Genomic DNA, 22,899 nt, shown 5'->3' on the forward strand with positions numbered 1-22,899 from the left:
CCATTAAAAAAAATAGTCCAACACAAATACCCTAAAGAAAACTAATGGTGACTCGAAGAAGTAGCAGACAATACCTGATAACCAGACCAGTAACTTCTTTTTTGTATGGCTGGATATGGCTGTCTAACTTGTACAAGTCTTCTGTCAGGGCTCGGCTTCCTGTAACAAAGGTCAGGTTTAAATTTAAGGGGATTACTTAAAAAGAAAAAAAACACTGGCTTGAATTCCACCTATAAACCTTTGGATAATTATATTAAACTTTCTGGTTCTGTGAGAGCTGATTTTCCTCACCCATGAATACAAATTAAATAGAATGCAATGAATACTCTTATTACAAGAAAAGAAAAAGGTAACAAAGTAGGTATGCAAGATAAGAAGAACTAATTCTTAAAGTGTTACTGAAATGCTTTTAAACAGTTCACTCCTTTTCTTCTAGGGAACTGTTGGCTACCGTTTTCCCCTCATGCAATAATCTTGGCTTGCTCTTTTTTTTAAGTCTTTTAAGTCTTTTAAGTCTTTTAAGTCTTTTAAGTCTTTTAAGTTTTTTAAGTCTGCCTGTACTGCAAGGTCTGATTTGAGCTAATCTGATCTGTTGGCTTGCCATGTTCATGTTAGCTGCTCCTCATTTCGCTCTCCCCAGCCAAGCTCCACTGCACCCCTCGTCTCCAGAGCCACACGCCGGGCAGCTGCTTGCTCCATTACCTCTTTCCATTTGCGATTGTCTCCATTGCCTGGTCCTGCACTCGTCCCGTCTCTGCTACCTGAGCCTCACGCCACTTTTTTTTTGCTCTGATAACCCACTCCAGCGAACTCCCACCGCTCTGCTCACTGGTTATTCTATCACCTCTTCGGAGGCCTCATGTAATACTGAGAAAGAGCAGTCTTCCAGCTCACGGTAGGCTTTTAGACACTCTTGCAGGAAAGTTTAAATTCACAAGAAAAGCATAGATCACTTTTTTTCTTTCTTAAAACTTAAGAAGACTTTTACCAAAATTGTTGTCCCAGGGTCATGCATTTGCATGCAAGTAGCGAAAAATGTCCTCTTTTCTAAGGTCAGGACACTCATCTCAGGCACATATACACAGTTATTTGGGCCAGATACGTACATGCTATTACAAATATAAACTCTCTTTATAATTTTATTACAGAACTAACCCAGCAGAGCTCTCAAGAACGTTAACACAACAAATGTAAAACAAACAGATTACATGTAATCCTTTCCATTAATCTCCCCTTCTACACCACTGCATTTCTTTTCCAGGCTTACATTCTTTTGTCATTCCTTGAGGAAAGAAGGAAGGGATGTTTTACTTTCACTTATACCATCACAAAATACCATCTGTGCCCTAAATAAAGATACTTTTGACTACTCTCTCAGTGCCACAGCCTTCTACTTTATTATGGTGCTTTGAATACAAAATTCATAAAATTTTTGAGTGACATAGCAAAATGTCTGAAGAAATGATTAGTTCTATCTGTGGAGTCATAAGCACAGATATGTGTAAATAACTAATGTAGCATAAGGTGAGTACTTGGAATTCTACAAAAAAAAAAGATGGATAAATTAAGTATATGCTCATTAATTTAACACTACCTAGCCCATGCTCTATATTGTGTACTTTTATGGCAAAAAATTTGTGATCACTGATTTGAAGACTGTACCATGAATGAGAGTATCAAATTAAAGCTGCATGCCTTATGCTCTAGGAATTAAATTCAAATTAATTGTATTAGTGTATTACATTAATATAATTTTCTGCAAAGAAAGTTTTCTGTGTGATTAGCAAAATCTGAAAGGTGTATGCATGCAAACGTGTAGAAAAAAAGGGTCTTTGGTGTTTTTTTTTTTTTTTTACACAGTCTTGATTCACGATTGCACCTTGTGCTGCAGGTACCTGTGGCAGGGAATTCGGAGCAGCAGGTGAAGCTGCTCAGCCCCAGAAATACCAACCACCCCACTGGGGCACCACCACAGCTTCTGGGGCCACAGCTGTGGCACCACACACTGCCCCTCTGATACAGCTGACGGCAAGTCTCCATCATACATCGTCTGCCCATACGGCTAATCGTGTCGGTACCCGCCGGAGGCCCAGCACCAAGCCCCTACCTCGACGACGACCGCCTCCAAAATGGCGCCGAAGGCCTCAGCGGGCGGCAGAAAGAACTACACTTCCCAGCAGCCACCGCGGCCCCGGGGCGGGGGAGAAGCGATTGGCCAGAGGCCGGGCCCAATCAGCGGGGAGGAGGTGGGCAGCGGTGCCGCAGGTGCTGGCCGGCGGCGGGCGGGGGGAACATGGCGCTGGGTACGCGGGCACCGCGGCGGCTGCTGCACCTGCCGGCCGGGAGCTGCCTCCTCCTCCTGCTGCTCCTCCTCCTCCTCCTCTGCGGCCAGCTCGGGGGAGGACAGAAAAAGAAGGAGGTAGACACGTTCGCTTCTTTCGCCATCGCGCCCTGCTGGGCTGCCTTCCCTCCTCTTCCTCAGCGCCCGCGGCGGCCCGCTCCGCCCGGCGCCCATCGCCCTGCCTCCCCCGCCGGCCCCTCTCCCTCCTCGGCCCTGAGGAGGATGCCCGTGGGCTCCATTCGCCCCGCCGAAGATGGCCGGCGGTGTCTCCAGGGCAGCCGGGAGGCAGCGCGGCGGCGGGTTGGCGGTCCCCGGGGCGATGTCCCATCCCGGGCGGGTGCCCTCGGCTGTCGTGGGCCTTGGAACTCCCTGGTTTTGAGGACATAAAAGCACAGGCCGGCGTCCCGCCCTCGCCCGGCCGCCGTTGGGGTGCCTCAGCTGCCGGCCGAGGGCGAGGAGGCGTCGGGAGGAGGGAATCAAACCCCGCGTTTGTGGGGCCGGGTCGGAGCGGTGTCCCCGGGGTCGGTAGGCGGCAGGGAAGCCGCGGCAGCAGGTGTCTGCTGGAGTAGGGGGTCGGTAGGTGGCAGGGAAGCCGAAGCAGCAGGTGTCTGCTGGAGTAGGGGGTCGGTAGGTGGCAGGGAAGCCGAGGCAGCAGGTAGGGAGTGCGCTTTCTCGTCAAGGGGTCGCAGGCGTAAAGGGAGACCTGGAGGAAGGAGCCGGTTTAATGCCTTTTCAGTAGCAGCAGTCTGTCTTCTGCGACTTTTGTATTTAAATACGGAAATGTGCCAAAAGGGGGTTTTATGAGTAGTGTAAGTATTGGCCTTTTTCAGGTTTCAACGCTACTGAAGCTTACTACGCTTTCTATCTCCTAGTTTGCCCTCAATCCCAGGCCAGGCTCTCTCATACCCGCTGCTAGGCCAACCAGTAGGGTCTCTTTACAGCTTCTCTATAACTTCATTTAGGGGAGAGCATAACTTTTTACCAATCTGTGGAATTTCGTTTTTTCTTTTTTTTTTTTTAAGATCTGCTTTCTGTTAGTTTTGCCAGAAGACTTGTGCTCTGTGGTGAGGAAGAGAACAGTTTTGCTAACAGATCCTCTCTGAACTATCTACTCAAACAGAAGGATGACCGATATTTTTTTTGTTTTGTTTTGTTTGTGTTGATTTTCTTATTTATATAGGTTACTAAGGCTTATAGGCCAAAGAAGTAAAATGAGGGGGAGCGGAGAGGGAGGTGCTGATGTCTTCCCGCTGGTGTCCAGTGACAGGACTCAAGGGAATGGCTTAAAACTGCCTCAGGGGAAGTTCAGATTAGATATTGGGAAATATATCATCACTGAGGGGGTAGTCAAGCACTGGAACAAGCTCCCCAGGGAAGTGGTCACGGCCTCAAGCCTGTCAGTGTTCAAGAAGTGTTTGAACAATGCTCCTAGGTACATGTTTTAACTTTTAGGTTGCCCTGCATGGAGTTGATGATCCTCATGGGTCCCTTCCAACTCAGGATGTTCTATGATTCTAAAAGGCCAGAATTAGTATGTAAAATCCTTGTTTAAATATCTAAGTAGTGATCTGTCTTTGTGGTCTTACCAAGTTAAATAATAATCTGATCATTGAGATAAATCCCTTGGGTATCAGTGTAAAAAATGAACACATTCCCTCTAGGCATTCTCTTTTTCTCCTCTTTCTGGAAAGTGTAGGCATTACAGTGTTGCTCTTCTGCTGCTATAATTAACTTATTTTCAAAAGTTTGTAGGTTTTTTTTAATAAAATGTGTTTAATGTTTGACGCTCTTGATTCGCTATTGTTGTGATGTGCTGGCATTGCAACTTTTGCTGACACTTTTATGTGGCGTGCCAGCTGTGCTACCAAGATAGCTGAAATAATCTTTATTTCTTTTTAAATTGAATCCATTCCCAACAAGTAAATAATGGCAAATTAAAATGGACATCTACAATTACTTTCTATAAAGTTTTCCAGTCCTGCTGCAGAGGTGGTACATAAGAGGATTGAAATGGATATTTTTTGCGTAGCTGTTTGGTACTACAGTTTAAGCTGGTATTTCTCCTCTGTAAATCTTATTATGCAATTTTTTCCTTTTTAACTGATTTAATTGATGAGTAAGAGTTTTCAGTCTTTTGCATCTTTGTACCTCCATTTTTCATTCCTCTAACATTTTACTGTTAATGCAATGGGCTAAATACTGCTCTTAGAGACAAAACACTGGGTTTATGTAGACATACTGTATCTGTAAGTGCATCTTTACATAAACTAGTGCAACATTGTAAGTGCTTGCTTCACTTTAAATGTGAGCTTAAAGGAAAGTGTAACTAAGTCGCTTTCAGAGTTTTATACATTGTACTGATGTTATGAGTATTGCTTTGTATGTGTCAGTGTTGTACATGTTACCACTAAGGTCTGGCACTTTTTCTTTTTCTTGTCCTACTAACATCCTGTTGAAAACTGTAGTAGTTTCCCCAATGTATATGGAGGAATAACATCTGTATATGAAAGAAGAAAACTGAACTTCCTTAGAGTAAGCAGTTTGGAAATAACATTTTAAAACTGTTTTGAGGGAAATCATATGAATGGAAAGAGCACAGGATCTTGTGCTATGGGAGATTCCCATTCACAACACTGTCCAGAAGCACAGTGATAACAGGCAAAGATGATGGAGGTTAAATTTGTAAAGCAAACCTAAGTTTTTTCTATACAAAGACTGATAAGATTGCCATAGCTTTTATGGAAGTTGGGAAAATGGTTGAACATACAGTGAAATGTTTCAAAATGAACACTGCAAGAGGGAAGTTAATGTAGTAGGGTTAAAATGTGTATCTCATGAGATAAAAAGAAGTCACATCTGTTTCCTCTTTACTAATTGCTTTGTGTGTGTCTTTGTTGGGGTGGTTGTGTGGAAAGAGGTTAAGGACTAAAGAAAGGAAACATCTTTCCCAATCAACGTTTTTGAAAACCTTGAGTACTTGAAAAGTACTTGAAAGTGAAATACTTAAAAATGAGAAGGACTTGAGATGTTGGAATTGGATCTTAAGCAAGGAAAGTATCCTTGATGAAAACAATGACTTTTTGTTTGGTTGGTTTTTTTTTCATTTTTGTTTTTTCTTTTTAAGCATTGACTAAATAGAAAATTATGCCTGAAGTCTGAATGATTAGAGGTGTCTGGATCAGTTATATGAGCCTGGAAGACAGAAATAAAGAATTTGTAGAAAGAAGAGGACTGAGTTAAGGTTTTAGATGTTTTTGAAGGACTTATTGCTAGCAGGGAAAGACGAATCAGCAAACTAGAGAACATTGGTGTCACTTTCCATCTTGACTGTGAAATACTATGTTATATCTGTATTTAGAGTGGAAAGTGTGCTAGTTTTTAAATTACTAAAATACATTGACCTATACAGTAAAAATATTCTTAATGATAACTAAAGAAACTTTCTCCTCTGGCAAATTACTGAAAAGTGTTGAAATCTATCTTAAATTTGATTAAATAAGTGAAAATTTAAAGAACTACTAGAGAATGGATTTAAAGTAGTTGATAATTAGTAATCTGTTTTCATGGAAGCTATTTCTAGAATGGCAACATGAATAAGTAAACATACAAACATTCCTATTGCTTCTCTTTCATCCTACTGTTCACTTCTCCGTGTAGTGGTCACCCTTGACAGCCTTCACTACTGAGGAGATCAGTAGAAAACATTGGACTGTCTTAAAATGACCATGGATAAAATATAATAGTTTGGAAATTAGATGAAGAGCAACACCATAACTTTCTCCCATGGCTCGCACTTAAGAGCTAACTAGATTTGAAAAAAACTGCTTTTATTATTTTAATTCTGGTGCTGAGCAGTACCTTTAGATAAAGTGAGGTAAAAAAAAAGTTTGTCGTGGTTTTGGCTGAATTTACCAAAACTGGACCGGCAGACGGCCCTTCCCCCCCCCTTCCCCCCCCCTAAAAGAGGAGAGAGGAGGAGAAAGAGATAAGGAGATTCAGAAGTTTAGAATGAACTAAACTACTTTAATGAAAAATTAATATTAAAATAAAAATGAAGATGAAAATAATGAAATAGATACAATATATACAAAACCGTATCAAGCTCCCAGGATGTCAGTTACATCACCGGCAGGCACTGGGGAAGTCCCAGACTAGACTCAGTGACGAATGGGAACTGGATTCCAGCTCTGGAGTCAGGAACACCCAGATCGGGATCAAAGGCAGATGAACAGACAGAGTCCTCTCTGGACGTCGGCCATCGCAGGAAGGGGGCTGACCCTTTGATCCCTCAGCCTTTATACTGAGCATGGGGCAGATGGGATGGAATACCCTAGTTGGTCAGGTTTGGGTCACCTGTCCTGTCCGCTCCTCCCCACTGATGTGACCCCTCTACGTCTTTTCCGTTTCCGACCCTCTAAGGGGGCAAATAACGAAATTGGCTGACCTTGGTTGTTATAGCAATAAGTATAAGCAAGGGCCTCCCTGCATACCATTCCTTGGCATGGAGCACAAACATTGGTCTTATCACTCTGAGAACGAGCAGTTTTCTCCACAATATGCTGTTAATTTCAGAGAGTTAGAGGAGGCCTAGCTAGGATGTAAAGTTACAGAACAGAAAATTGGTTCGGTTTTACTTCAAACCGGGACAGTTCCTGGTTATGTAAATAACAGCAATTAACTGAAGAAGGGCTGTTCTGTTGGAAACTATATTCATAATGAGAGAAAATACTAATTGACTGTTTCCATGGCATCTGAGTTAATATGCTTGTTTTAACATACATGTGTTTTCTGTAAGGCATGTTCCCACTCCTTTTTATGCTTCTTATATATCTTATACAAATTCTAAGCAGCTAGAACTATTAAAGATTGGAAGGAATCATAATAAGAATATTGCACTTTGAAATATACTGCTTGGCTTTTCATTATAAATTGCTTTGTCTGGGCATTTTATATTAAATTTATATAGATAAATAAGATTTTGACTGAAACATAGGAGGAGAGCATTGGTTTTGTGGTATTAAAAGCATTTCTCATAGACGGTAAAGTTTATTTTTGAGCTTTTAGGTAGGTGATTCAGAACCTTAATTAAGCTATTTTTCTTTAGGCAAGTTTATCATTACTGCAGAATCTGATACAGGGACACTGTCTGTGTAGACCAACGTATCAGTTTCATTCAAGTGGAAGTATCTTGTTGAGCTTAAATCTACTCAAAAAGATGTTCATGATGGATAACAATGTGGTAGTAACCTTACTCTTCTGTAATATCTTAGTTTGCCTGAGTGATTTTGAAGTATTTCAAGACTGATACCCTTATCACTCTTCCTTACCTTTTCTTCCCTGTGTCTCTCACCCTTTCCCCACTGAGTGTAGAAGTTACTGCATTTGTGAGAAATTGTGGAAGGTAGGGTTGGAAGGACAGTCTGATTGATCTTTTATCCCAAAGCTCAGCTGTGCTTTTACTTGTCCTGACAAGTGTCTTCCTGATGTGCCCTTAGAAGCCTTTAGTGGTGATGACTCTACAACTTCCTCTACAACAACCTATTACTGTGTCTTACTGTTAAAAGGATTTTTTTTTTTTCTAAGATCTATCCTAGATTTCTGTGTGTGTTCAATCCTCAAATTTTTGAGCTTGTTATTTCTTGTCCTCATCATGACTATGAAGAACAGATTATTCTTTGATGCATAGTCTTCACAATTTAGAGAGGGACTAAAGGTAGCATTTGACAGATTATCCAGGGTTGTTATTATTTTTCTTATAAATACAAGCATTTGTGTTGTGGTTGGTTTTTGTGTTTTGGTTTTTTTTTTTGTTTGTTTGTTTGTTTTAAAGCTTTGAATATTAATTGTGATAATTTTCCTGAGAGAATCTTCAGTCCTGAACATACTTTCCTCTGTTTTATGTGAAATTAACTAGGGTAGATTATTGACAGGATCCTCCTCTTTCTGCACCATGCATTCTTGTTTTCCTTTGGATTTGCATAATAAGCCCATCTTGTTTACTCAAGGTTATTGGTGATTATTACTGTGTTCTTTCCCTCGAAGCCAGGATGATACTTTCTGCTTTAAAATTCCTTTCCTAGCCTAATTGGCGGTGATGCTTTACCATAAATGTAGCAATTCTCACCCTTGCAGAGCTAGGGCCAACAAAATGTGCAGAAAAATCTTCTGCCCTTGGTCTCTTTTGCTCCAAAATGGAAAGGGTGCTACTTAGTTTCTTCCTCTGTCTCCTGATGGTGTTTTCAATGATAGGCAGTGTTAATAGAATCCTAGAATGGTTCGAGTTGGAAGGCATCTTAAAGATCATCTAGTTCCAACCCCTTGCCATGGGCAGGGACACCTCCCACTAGACCAGGTTTCTCAAAGCCCCATCCAGCCTGGCCTTGAACACCTCCAGGGATGGGTCATCCACAGCTTCCCTGGGAAACCTGTTCCAGTGTCTCACCACCCTCACAGGAAAGAATTTCTTCCTAATATCTAATCTAAATCTATCCTCTTTCAGTTTGAAGCCATTACCCCTCATCCTATCACTATAATCCCTGATAAAGAATCCCTCCCCATCTCTCCTGTAGCCCTTTTAGGGACTGGAAGGGGCTTTAACATCTCCCTGGAGCCTTCTCTTCTCCAGGCTGAACAACCCCAACTCTCTCAGCCTGTCTTCATAGGAGAAGTGCTCCAGCCCTCTGAGCATCTTCGTGGCCTCCTCTGGAGTCACTCCAACAGGTCCACGTCCTTCCTGTGCTCCTTCCTTCTGATCAATATTCTGCCTGCATATTTAATTTAAAGAAAGAAATGGTAGATACATGGTAGAGCAAATGGGAAAAAAAGAAGAAAGATGTATCATGGGTCAGGAGTGTTCAGCATAGATTCAGTGGCATGTGTAGTATAAGAGACTGAATCTTGATCTCTCAGGATCTCTGATACTATTTCAACAAAACAGTGATAATTAAAACTTAAGTTTCTTCACTTTGTCTCTTGAAATTTTGTTTAACGTTAAACTTGAACATAAAGCCTTTTTGGTCTTTTAATCATTAACGTTTTTGGTTTGGTACGCAGACTGTGGAGCGCTGCACGTTTTGGCTTTTGCAGCAGCATGCAGGGAAATGTTTGGTAGTTACACCAAGTATAGACTCCTCTTTAAAAACTTTATTAAAAATTGGCACGTGGCAAAGGTTGACCTTTTGAAGGGAAACTCAGTCCTGATTATAGATTCAGCTTCAAGCAATTTTAAAGATGTATTTTTAAGTGGAGGGTTTATATCCATTTGTGTAATTTGGCATTTTATCTATTATTGCAGTAGAGAGAGAGAAAAGGTTTTTTTCAATCAATGCTTAGAGCTTTAAAATAACTGTCCTGAGTTGGAAGTGAAATAACAGCAATAAGTCATGCCTGAAAATGTAAAATTCTTTAAATGCAATTCTAAATGTTTCTCTCTACTCCATCCTAAAAAGAATGGGAAAAAGTGTTTTCAAGAATTCTTTATTTTCTGCTGATTTTTACAAGCTGTAAAGACATCTATATCCCTTCCCTTTCTATTCCTAATTAACTGAAGTTCTGGAGAAACTTGACAAAATTATCCAGTGTTTCTTATTTTAACAAATCTGTATAGAAAACCTTGATGTCTTCAGTGATTGCATACAATAAGTGAAATAAAGGATGCTTACAGCAGCCTGATGGCCTTTTGTAATTGGATTACTGAAACTTTTCTGTCCCAGATGTCTCCATTTGGCATCCTTGCTGTCATAAGACAGATCAGTAGTGTAATTGATCTTTCCCCTGTTCTGTTCTATAACCATTTATACAGCACATCCTGTGCAACCACATGGAAAATACAGATTGTATCTGTTTGAGTTCTAAGTGCTCTGGAAAAATCAGTCAGTACAATTAGAGTGGGAAAGAGTTGGGGGGGTGGGGTGGGGTGTTTGTTATTGTTTTGGATCTTCAGATTTATTCTCTTCATCTTTAAAAGTATTTTGAAGGTCACATTTTGTTGACTATGCTAATGATCAGAACTAAAAAAGGAACTTTACCTGCTATTTGGTTTAGGTGTCTTCCTCTTGCTTTAATAAATCCAAAAACAGGCATAATAAGAAAGTATTGTTATCTTTTCATCTAATGCGATGAGATACAATATGTATAATAATATCATCTTTAATGTTTGGTGTTTATAGTAAATGTAATAGCCATTCTTTTTTTTTTTTGTTAGAACTTTCAATAATGAGGGATTGCAATGAAATAAAATGAAAGATATTTTGTAGTGATCCTCAAAGCTGCGTTTCAGACAGAAACTCATTTTCATATGCTATTATTACAAGTCCTTCATATTCTAAGGAAGATAAGCAAATTGGAACTTGCATTGAATGGCTTGCTCCTCTTATGACAGGATAAAAAAAAAAACAAACAAAAACTGGCGATATTTTGGTAACAGAAAATAATCCCAGAAATTTGAGATGGAAAAGATTTGCCCCCTTGCCAGTGCAGACTTCTTCGTGACAGCACACTCCTTCATGATTGCTAAAGTAGTGGCAGGTCTTCTATCATTTCTCTGAGGAGACTATTCTCCCACCTAATAGGATTTACTGTTAGAATTTTATTTTCTTCTCATGATTTTACCAGATAATACCATTTTGGAATACCCCAAGTTCTTAATCTTCCTCTTAAGCAGTTGCAGTCCTTAGCCTCGTTATGCCATTCCGTTACTTTTTCTTGTTCTTTTCTTCATAATCTAAAGCAATTTATTATTGAATTTCAGACTTACTGGTTGTTAAGCTTAGCAGAGTTTGGCTGTGTTGCATAAAAAAATTGTATATCAAGTTTAGAACATAAGGGGGTAATTACAGTTGTGCAGTCCCTTTGTGGAATGACATTTTGAGCTCACAGAGTTGCTCAAGGTTACAGGCTGTAGCATCTGCTGCTTGAAGGATAACAGCTATGTTCTGCTCTGCTTTTAGTTTAACTTTTTAATAATTTCATATCACTATTGCTGTCTGCTCTACGATTACAAAATTAGCATGTTCAGTTACTTGCTTTCTGTTGCCGTACATAGGCCAAGTAAGACAGGGTCTTATCCTGAATTTTTCATATTTACATTTTTTTTTAACTTTTCTGTATTTTGATGTGTATGTGTTCACGCCTGAGCCATGTAAATGTCTCTTCAATGGAGATTTTGGAGCTTGTAGAGCAAACATGTAGGTAATACAGTAAAAAACCTGCTTAAAGTATAAGGTTCATTTCCGGGTTTGATTTTATAACTTCTACTAAACGCTTTTGTAAGCTTGATTATTTTATGAAGTCCTTTGATACTTAGGCTGTTTTTCATGACTCATGAAAGTAATTGACAGTTGTTCAGCTAATTAATTAGCTAATTCTCTTAATACAGGATATTATCAGGTCCTGCTGACTACGGTTTTAGGCTTTTCCATGTATTTTGTTTCTTAGATCTTGTCAGTGATAGGAGTCTGAATCTAAAGTTAAGCCTTTAGATTAAGCACTATGATAGTTAAGCACTATGCTCCAAGAGTCTGTTTTCTTAGAATAATGAATTGCTATATTTGTTTTGCAGTGTTTTTTCTTCAGTATGCTGAAGAGTATGGTTATTTTAAAAATAAATTGAGAGGTATTTTTTTTGGTTGGTGCTGCTTAAACTTTTCTTGGCAATTGTAGCTGCTTTGTCTTTGTTTACTTCAGTGGTTCAAATTATTGTTTAAATGATTTTCTTCTTTTCCCTTCTCTTAGTTATCATCAACTCCTTACGACCCTTCTCTACTTTTAGTAGGAAATTAGAATGAAATCTAAATTGCATGTAATCCGTAATTATGAAATTCACTGGGGTACTGACATACTAAAAATACAAAATTTAAAATAATTTTTTTTCTGAATCCTATTACAGTATTTTAAGGTGAATCTTCACCTTTCTATAAAAGACTTAACTAGACACTCAGATCCTGCAAGGGAGATTAATGTAAAGGATGAGCATACAGGATGCTTTGAAATACAACTCCTTTCTCTACTCAGTTTTTTCAAGGTTATCTAGCAGTGTAAAGAAGCTGTTTGAACACAAGTAGAAATCTGTTTTGACTGACAGAGATAATGTATATTTTTCTAGATACTCTAAAAGTTGCAGGGCTCAGGCTACATACCATAAAGGAATAAATTAGCTATACCAGTACATATTTAGGTGTTTGTCCAAAGAGAGAAATTCAAGCTACAATTAGGTGAGGCTATTGCAGAGCAACGTAGTAATGGAAGGAGCGGGGCAGCTCATCACAGGTTGTGGTACCGGCACTCTGCATAATTGGTGATCTTGAACTCTAGGGAATAAGAAATGCAAAAGAATGTTTCTGAAACCTTGTCCTTCTCTAGACCTTGGATGCAAAAGTCAGAACTATACGGCAGTACTGTCCACTTTTTACTGTCCATAATCTTGTATAACTTCCTAATGCAGAAGATGTCTTGGGAAAGTATTGCTACAGGAGGAGATAGTGGTGATAATTGTATACTAATTCTTCAATGAGGACTATGTATGTAGTCTTTAAAAATGATAACAATAAAAAAAGTAAAATAAGAATGTAATCACTTGATTAGAGTAATGCCTTCTTTTTTTTCTTTCTCCACATGGTGATGTATTTATGGTTAAGGTGGTATATACTCTGGTTTCTGTTTGGATCATATAAGGTGGTGCAAGCATGCCTACGGATTGTAGTTTATGGGATATGGTGTCAGGGGTTTCTCCTGAGACGGGACTTGAATGCTTCCAGGTTGATGAACATCACATTGAATCCGCTTCTCCTTGCTTGGCCAAACACTCTAAAATTTAGAGTGCCCAAATGCACACAGTAATAAGTGGGTTTTATTTTCAAGCATGCTTTCAAAGTAAATCCTCTGTGATGCCTTTTAGCTAGATGTTTTCGGGTATTAATTAGATATTTTCAGGTTGCGCTTAAGATCAGATGCCTAAGGGAATTCTTGTGCTTGCTACCTACTCTATCAGTCTTTTTAGTGAGGCCATAGACTTGATCTCACTGTGAAGTCAGGCATGTTCAGAGGCCTAGAGAGCCTTGAGAATTCTTTCTTTTCCTTTACTGCTGTGTTTGAGAATTTTTTTTACCTGTAGGTTATGCTACTTGGTGGTTGGCTATGAAGTAAAATTACTACAAGTTGCACGTGTGTGTGGTTAATGAACTTCATTACCTTCTGTCCACAGGTCTAGCCATGCAAACCTCATGTCCAGTGTAACGTTACACATCCTGGTGACTTAAATGGAAATCCTATCACGTTTCCCTGAACAGTGTGTTTTGGAAAGCAAAGACAACTTGCTGAAGTTAACTTCTTTGCAAAAGCTGGTGGGGTTTTTTATTATTATTGGTCTGAAGGATACAAAAAGTGCATATGGGAAAATAAAAACTATTCGAAGCTGTCTTGAAATGAAGAAGGTGTAAATTGCCAGGGATTTATGTTTATTCCAGCTTTATTGTATTCAGCAATTTCTTTGAGATGCTACCTTGCCTTACTCTTTTGAAATAGTCCTGGAAGATATTTTTTTACTACCATAAATACACCAGCAGAATGAAGGGGATATATACATAGGCTAAAATGTCACTAAATGCAGTATTTTAGTGTAAAAGCATGAAGAAGTGAAACTTTTTATTTGCTCTTATGATTGTACCTTTCTGACCTCATTTCCAAAAAAACTCCTTAGATTTGCATCAAGCATTTATGTTGCCATTACACTTGTAAGAAGGCTTTCAGGCTATCTATGAATCTAATAGTTGAGTACTGCAAAAATCAGTTCAAGGTGGATCAATCTTTCTGGTGATGGATGACTGAAGTTGATAAGATTTCTTCTTATCAGCTACCAGACATGTACCTTAAATGGAGTTGTTGTTAATGGCACAGAAAACTTCATTAGTAGCCAGATTCCTCCTGCATGTTCTCTCAGCAAGTCCTAGATTCTTCTAACTTATCTCATGCTGAAATGTGACTTACTCGGGGAGTGGGCTGATCAGGAAGAGTGTTGAATTTGATCAACTTTCTTTTCTATTAGCAGTTAGTTAATCTGAATTTGCAGCGAAATGCCTGTGAAATATGATGCTTGTCAAATTGCATGTAAATATATTAAAAATCATTCTAATGGTATTCTTTTTCTTTAAGGAAAGATGACATGACCTTGCCTTAAAAAATAGTGAAAAGGTTTAACTATTAAGCTGTTGAAAGGTTTAACTATTAAGATTTAAGAGAAGCCAATTTCAGTGATCAAATGTACTCAGAAGTAAGGATCCTTAAATCTTTTAGAAATCTGTTAGAGGGTAGAAACTGGTAGTACTAAGTTGTCTGAATTCCGCATTATTTTAGTCATAGTTTGTACTCTTGGTAACTATACAATGGCTCAGCTTTAATGCATTTCATTGGAAGCTTTTTCATCTTTCATTTCTCTATGCCTGATTTCTACCAAACCTTCCAACTGAAGTGGAAAGTGAATGGCAGGAATTTTACTGGAGTTTCAAGAAGGACGTAAGTCCCAGGACGCTTAATCCAAATTCAAGATATGTAGTACCGTTATACCTCTTATTTGTCCACAGCAGGTGGATTCGGTTACTGTCAATGTGACAGTGCTTTGAGTGGATGAGGCAGAAAATGACAGGAATGGTGCATATTAATGCTGAAATAAAGCTACTGTGTAAGTATTTTCTTCCTGTTGTGAGACACTTTCTCTTCTAAGCTGGATATGGGTAGAAGTTCTTGTCTATATTGATAAATTTTCTTCAAGTATCTCTTTATTGATAGCAGTGCGCTAACTTCTTTAGTGGGCAATTTGTTTAGAAACTAAGATAAAACATTATTAATATCCACTGGACAGACACCAGATACTATCATTGTTTTTCATTTCCTTTATGCTTTTTTTTGGTTTGGGGCACTGTTAATCATTTTCCACTTAAAATGCTCAGTAGGCTTTCTCATTTTTCTATTTGTTTCCTCTAAGGTGGATAAATCAGTCAATACAGATTATTTTTTTTATATGTATATGTACACACATGTGTGTACACACACTGGTTTGCCCTGGTCTATATGAAATAGCACCTACCTTTGTCTTGACAGTTGTGAGTTCTTGTCTTCTTATAACTCTCTAAACCTAGATTTTGTAAATGATCAAAGTGCTTTAATCAAACTCATGGATAATGTAGCTTTCAGAGTAAAATTTTCATCTAAAATGCTTTTGTTTAACTGTGGATTGGTTCTGGATGCTGATAGACACCTGAAGTTCTACTTTTGCACATACAGAGGACAATCCTCATTTGATTTGGTATCTTGTATTTTAGCCCATTGAGAGAATCATAGCATCATAGAATTATTTAGATTGGGAAAGACCTTTAGGATCATTGAGTCTAGCTGTTAGATTCTAACACTGCCAAGTCCACCACTAACCCGTGTCCCTCAACACCATGTCTACCCATCTTTTCGATACCTCCAGGGATGGTGACGTCCACCACTTCCCTGGGCAGCCTGTTCCAATGCCTGACAACCCTTTCAGTGAAGGAATTTTTCCTAATATCCAGTCTAAACCTCCCCTGCCACAACTTGAGGCTGTTTCCTCTTGTCCTATCGCCTGTGACTTGGGAGAAGAGACTGACCCCCACCTCGCTACAACCTCCTTTCAGGTAGTTGTAGAGGGTGATAAGGTCTCTCCTGCCTGAGCCTCCTTTTATCTTTTCTTTGTTTCTGTGCACAGAAAGTGGACATTGAGTCATTGTTTGCTATGAACTTGTAACATTCACAATAGGATTTAATTTGTCAATGAAATGTGGCATCACAACCTTTTATACAGTAGCATTGTTGTTAGATTGCGTCTGGGAAGCTGAAATAGTGGGAGCAGTTGTATTAATTTGATTTCTGGGAAATGATATCTTGCCTCACGTAAAGTACCCTAAAGACTCAGCTGTCTGCTGCTCCGAGTGCTTGGATCCTCTTAAGGTGGTCTACATTATTGTTTCAGTTCAAAAAGCTGGCTGCTGCTCTCAAGTGAATCAGTTGTTTTCCCCCTGCAGTGCATTGTTTGCACTCTGGAATGGTCTCTTGAATGTGTGAACTGGAGTCTATTACTGAAATTAAACTGAAGCGTGCACTCCAGAAACGCAGGTAATGCACTCCAATTGCTAATCCACATTCAGTCCTTGGAACCAGTTTAGAGTTTATTTTGAAGCAAAATCCAGCTGGGTTTGGGTATTAAGGTTTCAGCACCAGCTGTTTTCTTCTACAGATGTATTTGTTCTTATCGATCTCGTCAGACTGTCCTCTTGTACAGGCACAGAGCTTCAGAGAAGGTTGTAGGATTCACTGGGCCACAGAGGAGTGACAAGAGGGAAGATAATTTTCTAGCTGAATGATGATCATTCGGAAGAGGGAAGTCCCGGGTTCCCACAACTATTTATATGTTTAATCCAATAACTGTTTAGTGTAAAACATTGTAATACAATCTGTTCAAGTAGATTTACTTGTCTACCATCTGGAGATGAGTGCTGCCTGCCAAACATTTAAGTTGGGGACCACACGGAGGGCAGGGAAAGAAGTCAAGGTTACTTTTAAGTAGTGAGAGTCAGGATAACCTCTCTACATTCACTTTCTCTATTTAAACTGCTATGGCCTTCTCAGTTGTAACTGTCAGTGGAGGTGGCTGAAGGAAGCAAGTGTAAAGTGCACTATGCCCAGTGCTCAAAGTGCCAGCCCCTGAATATTTAGAAGTAATGGGGACCTTGATGGGAACGTAAAGGTGCTCAAATCAACTTTTTTCTTTTGTTGTTGTAGGCTGTGTGTATATTACAAGAATATGGAGGAGGGGAAGATTATACAAAATCTGGGTTGTAAGTACCTGGTGGCAGGCAGGAGAAGCCTGTTCAGATCTGGAATTGCTATGTCTGGTCTCAGTTCCTATTTGGTATAGAACCAAATTCCTCAGTTCACTGCTTCTGTGTGTCTTAATTAAACTAAGTACTGTGTTACCTCTACAGACACCAAGCAAAAGGGAGTATAGCGCAAGATTAGAGTGGTGTTTGATTTAGGTTCTAGGTGGTCAAATATCACCAGCTTGGTTCTGATGGAATGCTAGATGGGGGAGAGGCACTGAAGCCGATCAGTTTATTTTAGTGCAAACTGCTTTATACTGTAGAAAATAGATTAGTGAGCTATACCAGAAAAAAATGAGGCCTGAATTCATCCCACTGTAGGCTTTAGTTGACATCTTGTTATTGGAGGCTTAGCAACCTTTAGTACCATCAGCCACGGTATTGATGTAGAGAGTTCCACCTATGTAAGAACTGAATGATATTGCCATCCTTAGCCCCTTCATAAATTCAGGACAAATACGCTGATGCCTTAGGCATGTTCATTTTAGAAGAACCTCAAGTGAGCTATGTTGGTGAGATTGTAAGTCCAGGTATATATTGCATATTCAGGTAACACGTAGTTTCTTAGAGGTAGAACTTTAATCTTTAATTGCCTTTTTCTTGTGTCCCATGTTCAAGTGATAAAATGACTTTTGTGTTCGTGTATTAGTCTATTAGCATGTATCTAAAGTGATTCAAAAATCTAGCTGAAGCTGTTGAGTTATAGCAACATCAGTTTTTTTGAGCAATGAATGCGTTGTGCTCTCATGCAGAACTCATGCTTGCTTGGCTGTAAGAGAGAAAATTACAAGTTCATTAGCTGATACAGCAGCTTTGTTTTCCAAAGTAATTTGAAGTCTGTACTTCTCCCAAGAAATGAAAATGGAACTTTTCCTTAATTTAATGAGCTGTTTTGATAGTAACAATGATCTGGAGGAAACACATTTTTACTCAAGTCTGTACAGTGAATCTTGAGTCTACAAAGAGTTAAAAGATTATGCTTTAAAAATGAGTTTAGGGAGACTCTTTCAGCTGGTTTTCCTCATTTTGTCACTATTTCTAAGAATGAAACATAGACCTTTAGAAACTTGATTTCAGGTTAATTTTGGAAGTTAATTTCAGAAGGACAGAATTTAAATTCATGACATGTCCATGTTTTTATGAGAAAGCAACATTATTTTGGTAAACACTCAGATGAAACTTTTGGTTTTCTAATGTAGATAGTAATTCCACTTCCAGTTTCTTCAGTGCAAGTTCTTGAGTTATCCATTACAAAATTCCTGATTTTTTGGATGTTCAACACAGAAACTAGTGCTGAGTATGGGTGTTTAAATGGCTGTTCCTTAGCATGTTTAAACCATTAGGTTTTGCATTTAAACTTCCAGACCACTTGTATGGTCTTGATTTAGCGTTCAACAATGAACTTCTACTTCAGTCTTACTAATTGCACTTTTTTGTTTAGATCAGAATTATGTGCTGGTATCTACGAATGGTCTTCCTTTAAACTACTCAGAAATAGATCTGAAAGTACAAAGTAATTATTTTATGTTAAAAAGATTAAGGGCTTTGTCTATTGCCAGAGATTGTCTGGCTCCTCTTGAACCACAGAATCCATTGGTTAATTTAGCACCGTGCAATGTCCTTTTGTCTTCTAACTGAATGATTTACCAGCGAAGGTAGTAGTGCCATGAAAGGAACTCCTGCTTAAGGAACTGCGTAATACTTCTGTCCCTTAATGTATGGGTAATTGCAAGTAGGCAAGAACTTCATCTGGATGGCTGACAGGAAAAAGGAAAGCTTTATAAAAGGTTTTGTTGTTTGAAAACATAGTACTGTTGAGGTACTCGTCACAGAGGAGAAGAATGCTGAATTTAATAGTTTTGTTATTTTTGTGTATTTTTTTTTTCTCCTGAGAAGTAGAAGTTGCTAGGAAATTCTGACATAAAGTGGCCAATAAAAGGATGGTATAATAGAATAAAACCATGAAGAATAAATGTCAGAGATGGCAAAGAATGTATGAGTAACTATTAGTAATAAAACACCAGTGAAATAACTTGAGGATTGATGAAGATTTTTTTCACAATGAGATCATTAGTCATGATCAAAATAAGTTTGAAAGAAGTGTTAGGAGGCATGCTACTCTGCTGAAATACACATTAACACAGGGATAATGGGTACAATATACAAATTGCCTAATTTTTAAAAGTGGAGCTTACACTCAATTAATTTTGATGCTTTCAAAACTTACTTTATTGCCTAGTATTTATAACTTTGTTTTAATTGCTTGTGGAATCTTTTTACTGAAATGTTTTACTGAAAGAATAAGAAGGAAGAGGATTGTTTTGCATTTGATAAAAGGAGAGTAGGAAGAAGCAATGGTCTGAACTCGCATCCAAACTTTTACTATTAGGTAGTTGTGTCATCTGAACCCTTCTGTATTACGGTTTGTCATTTCTACCTGTATTGGGTTTATGTGGCAAGGTTTTGGTAGTGGAGAGGCTACAGGGGTGTCTTCTGTGAGAAGCTGCTAGAAGCTTCTCCTATGTCCAATAGAGCCAATGCCAGCAGGCTCCGAGATGGACTTGCTGCTGGACATGGCAGACCCCATCAGTGGCAGTGGTAGCACCTCTGGGATACCATAGTTAAGAAGGGGAGGGTTGCTGAGCAACACCAGCAGCAGTCAGGAGAGAGAGGAGTGAAACTACACGAGAGCAACAACTCTGCAGACATCAAGGTCAAGTGAGGAAGGGGAGGAGGTGCTGCAGGCGCTGAAGCAGAGATTCCCCTGCAGCCTGTGGAAAAGACTGTGGTGAGGCACACTGATCCCCTACAGCCCATGGAGATCCACGGTGGAGCAGATACCCACCTGCAGCCCGTGGAGGACTCCACACCAAAGTAAGTGGATGCCCAAAGGAGGCTGTGACCTCACGGAAAGCCTGGACTGGAGCAGGCTCCTGGCAGGACCTGTGGCCCCGTGGGGAGCGAAGCCCATGCTGGAGCAGGTTTGCTGGCAGGACTTGTGACCCCACAGGGGTCCCACGCTGAAGCAGTCTGTTCCTGAAGGACTGAACCCTGTGGAAGGGACTGATGCTAGAGCAGTTCGTGAAGAACTGTAGCCCGTGGGAAGGACTCATATAGGAGAAGTTCATGGAGGACTGTCTCCTGTGGGAGGGACCCCATGCTGGAGCAGGGGAAAAGAGTGACGAGTCATCCCCATGAGGAGGAAGGAGCACCAGAGACAACACATGATGAACTGACCACAGCCCCCATTCCTCGTTCCCCTGCCCTGTTCAGGAGGAGGTAGAGAAAAACAGGAGTGAAGTTGAGCCTAGAAAGAAGGGAGAGATGGGAGAAAGGTGTTTTGAGATTTGGTTTTTATTTCTCATTACCCTACTGTGATTGGATTGGTAATTAATTTTCCCTAAGTGGAGTCTTTTTGCCCATGACAGTAATTGCTGAGCTATGTCCCTGTCCTTATCTTGACTCATAGGCCTTTTGTTATATTTTTCTCTCCCCCGTCCAGCTGAGGAGGGGAGTGATGGAGTGGCTTTGGTGGTCACCTAGCATCCAGCCAGGGTCAACCCATGACACTAGCAACAAGAAGATTGTGAATTTTCCATTATATAAAGGAGGATATTTATTAAATTGGGGGGGGTGGGGGGAGCGGGGAGGGTTGGTGGCAAGTCATGCAGATCAGTGTTCTGCTTTGGAACCGTTCCTTTCTTGTCTTATAGTAGACTGTCCATTCAATTGATTTGGTCATGTTGCTACTGCTGTCCATGTAAAGTGCTGTAGATATTTGTGATTGTCTTTGATAGGTATTGTTAATGCCTTTAAAATGCATGTCTGTTCAGAGAGACAGGTTGACTGATAATTGTGAGCTTTTTTTTTTTCCCAAGTAATTTATTCATCCTGAGAACAATTTGATCTTGAAACCAAAGTGAGCTTTCACTAATTTCAAGTGAAGTAATGAAACAAGGTACTAGTTTCTGATATCCTTGTAGAAAAAGGTAGTTTGCTATTTTACCTTTTCCACTTGAGAGTCATTGCTGAGACTGACCCTAATGTTAAAGCATCATCTGGAGACTTGAGATATTTGAATCAATTTTTTGATGTGTAACTGGTTTCCTGTGTAACTCTGCCCAATCTTCTTCTGTTACTTGTCCATTTTATAAATGGAAAGGTTGGTACTTCCCCGCTCCTACTTTATCCTCTTCATAGCCAAGAAGAGGATCTGTTAAGCAAATAAATTCCTATTTTTTGTTTTTGAGGTACAACAGCACAAATACTTTTTGGAAAAAGTAACAGTCTTTTTTTTTTTTTGTATGTGCTCTGTAATTCTTCTGTAAATTCAGAAGCTTTAAAAGACTTCAGTTTAAAAAAAAAAAAAGGAAAAAAAAGTTACTTGAGAAGTTCACCTTTCAGCCAGTTTAGCTCTCTAAAGTTTATGATTTTGATATTGTAATGTCTTTCTTAGTAGCATGTAATAAGTGTCAAATTTAGTTAATTTAATTTTGGAAAAAAAGAAGTGCTATAAATGCTCACGATGGGGTTTGTCAATCTGCAAAAGCACTGTTAAAGCTATAATTGAAAGGATTTATGAAACTTTATTCTGTATGTTATGAAATTTCATTAAAGCAGCGGAAATTGAATGTGCAATAAAAGTCCATCAGATATACAGGGGTGCACATGGTCAAACAAAACCAACTTCCCCTTATATCTTTTGAATCACTATCTGTGATTTTAACAGTAACATATTTGAAAAGAAAAGCCTGAAGGTCTGGGGTTTGTGTTGTTTTTTTTTCCCCTTAAAATTTTTGACATTTTTATTAATGACTTCTCTGTTGTGCCATGTTAAAAATTACCTTTTTAGGAATTGTGGGAACAAGAATATATCCAGATGCATTTATGCTTTATGAATGAATGTGTAATATTACATACATACTCTAATAACAGTTGCTTCGAAATACTGAAAACAGCTGTTCAAAGAATAAGTGATTTTTGTCATCACTTCTGTATACCACTTGGGTTGTGAAGAAAACTGTATGTGAACTAATAAAATGAAAGTCTGAACTTCTCTAAAACCAGTTTCCAAGATGCTGAGGACCTGCTGGTAGAGTAGATTACTTTAGTATATAACATTAATGAAAAAAGGTAAGAGAGAAAAAGAGCTCAGTACAAGGATTACAGCCCTTTTTGCAAAGGCCTCTTTGGTAACAGTTTTTGAAAGTGACTTTCATTTGCCTTTGCTGCTCTTGGTTGGATTTGGAATCACTGTAAGCAAATAATAGAGGATACATCTGATCCTGAGCTTTTTTCCTCCATCCCACTTCAAACTCTTTACTGCGTACATTCAGCAAGCCAACACAATGTTATAATTACACACTTTTCCCCACCTGCCTTCTGAGATCATCTTGTGTATGGGTAAGTTTAAATCAAATTTTCGAGTCAGATCTTGCTTACACCTCAGCCTTCCTCCTCCTGGGGAGGTTGGGCTATGTAGAAGGGGCTTGATACACCTTGTGTTGCTTAATAGCATCTAATGTATTAAGGGGTTTTTTTTGATCCAGGGCATTCATACTGAGGACAAGACATCCAAGACTTTGCAGTTACGAAGCTAGAATTATGATTTAATGGTGTAGAATTCACTCAATGCAGGATAAAAGAACATGGGATTTTTGTTTT

The 22,899-nt window shown here is 39.2% G+C and overlaps 1 protein-coding gene across 1 annotated transcript in view; it reads left to right on the top strand.

The window, feature by feature from the left end:
* The first annotated feature begins 2,314 nt into the window (after positions 1-2,314).
* The window catches only part of TUSC3 (tumor suppressor candidate 3), a 117,189-nt gene continuing 96,604 nt past the window's right edge, over positions 2,315-22,899 (top strand). Inside the window, exon 1 of the mRNA XM_074155016.1 lies at positions 2,315-2,419. The gene's annotated coding sequence lies outside the window, so the exon portion shown is untranslated. The remainder of the gene's footprint in view (positions 2,420-22,899) is intronic.

The sequence above is a fragment of the Numenius arquata genome, chromosome 10 (assembly GCF_964106895.1).
Source record: "Numenius arquata chromosome 10, bNumArq3.hap1.1, whole genome shotgun sequence".
Taxonomy (NCBI): Eukaryota; Metazoa; Chordata; class Aves; order Charadriiformes; family Scolopacidae; genus Numenius; species Numenius arquata.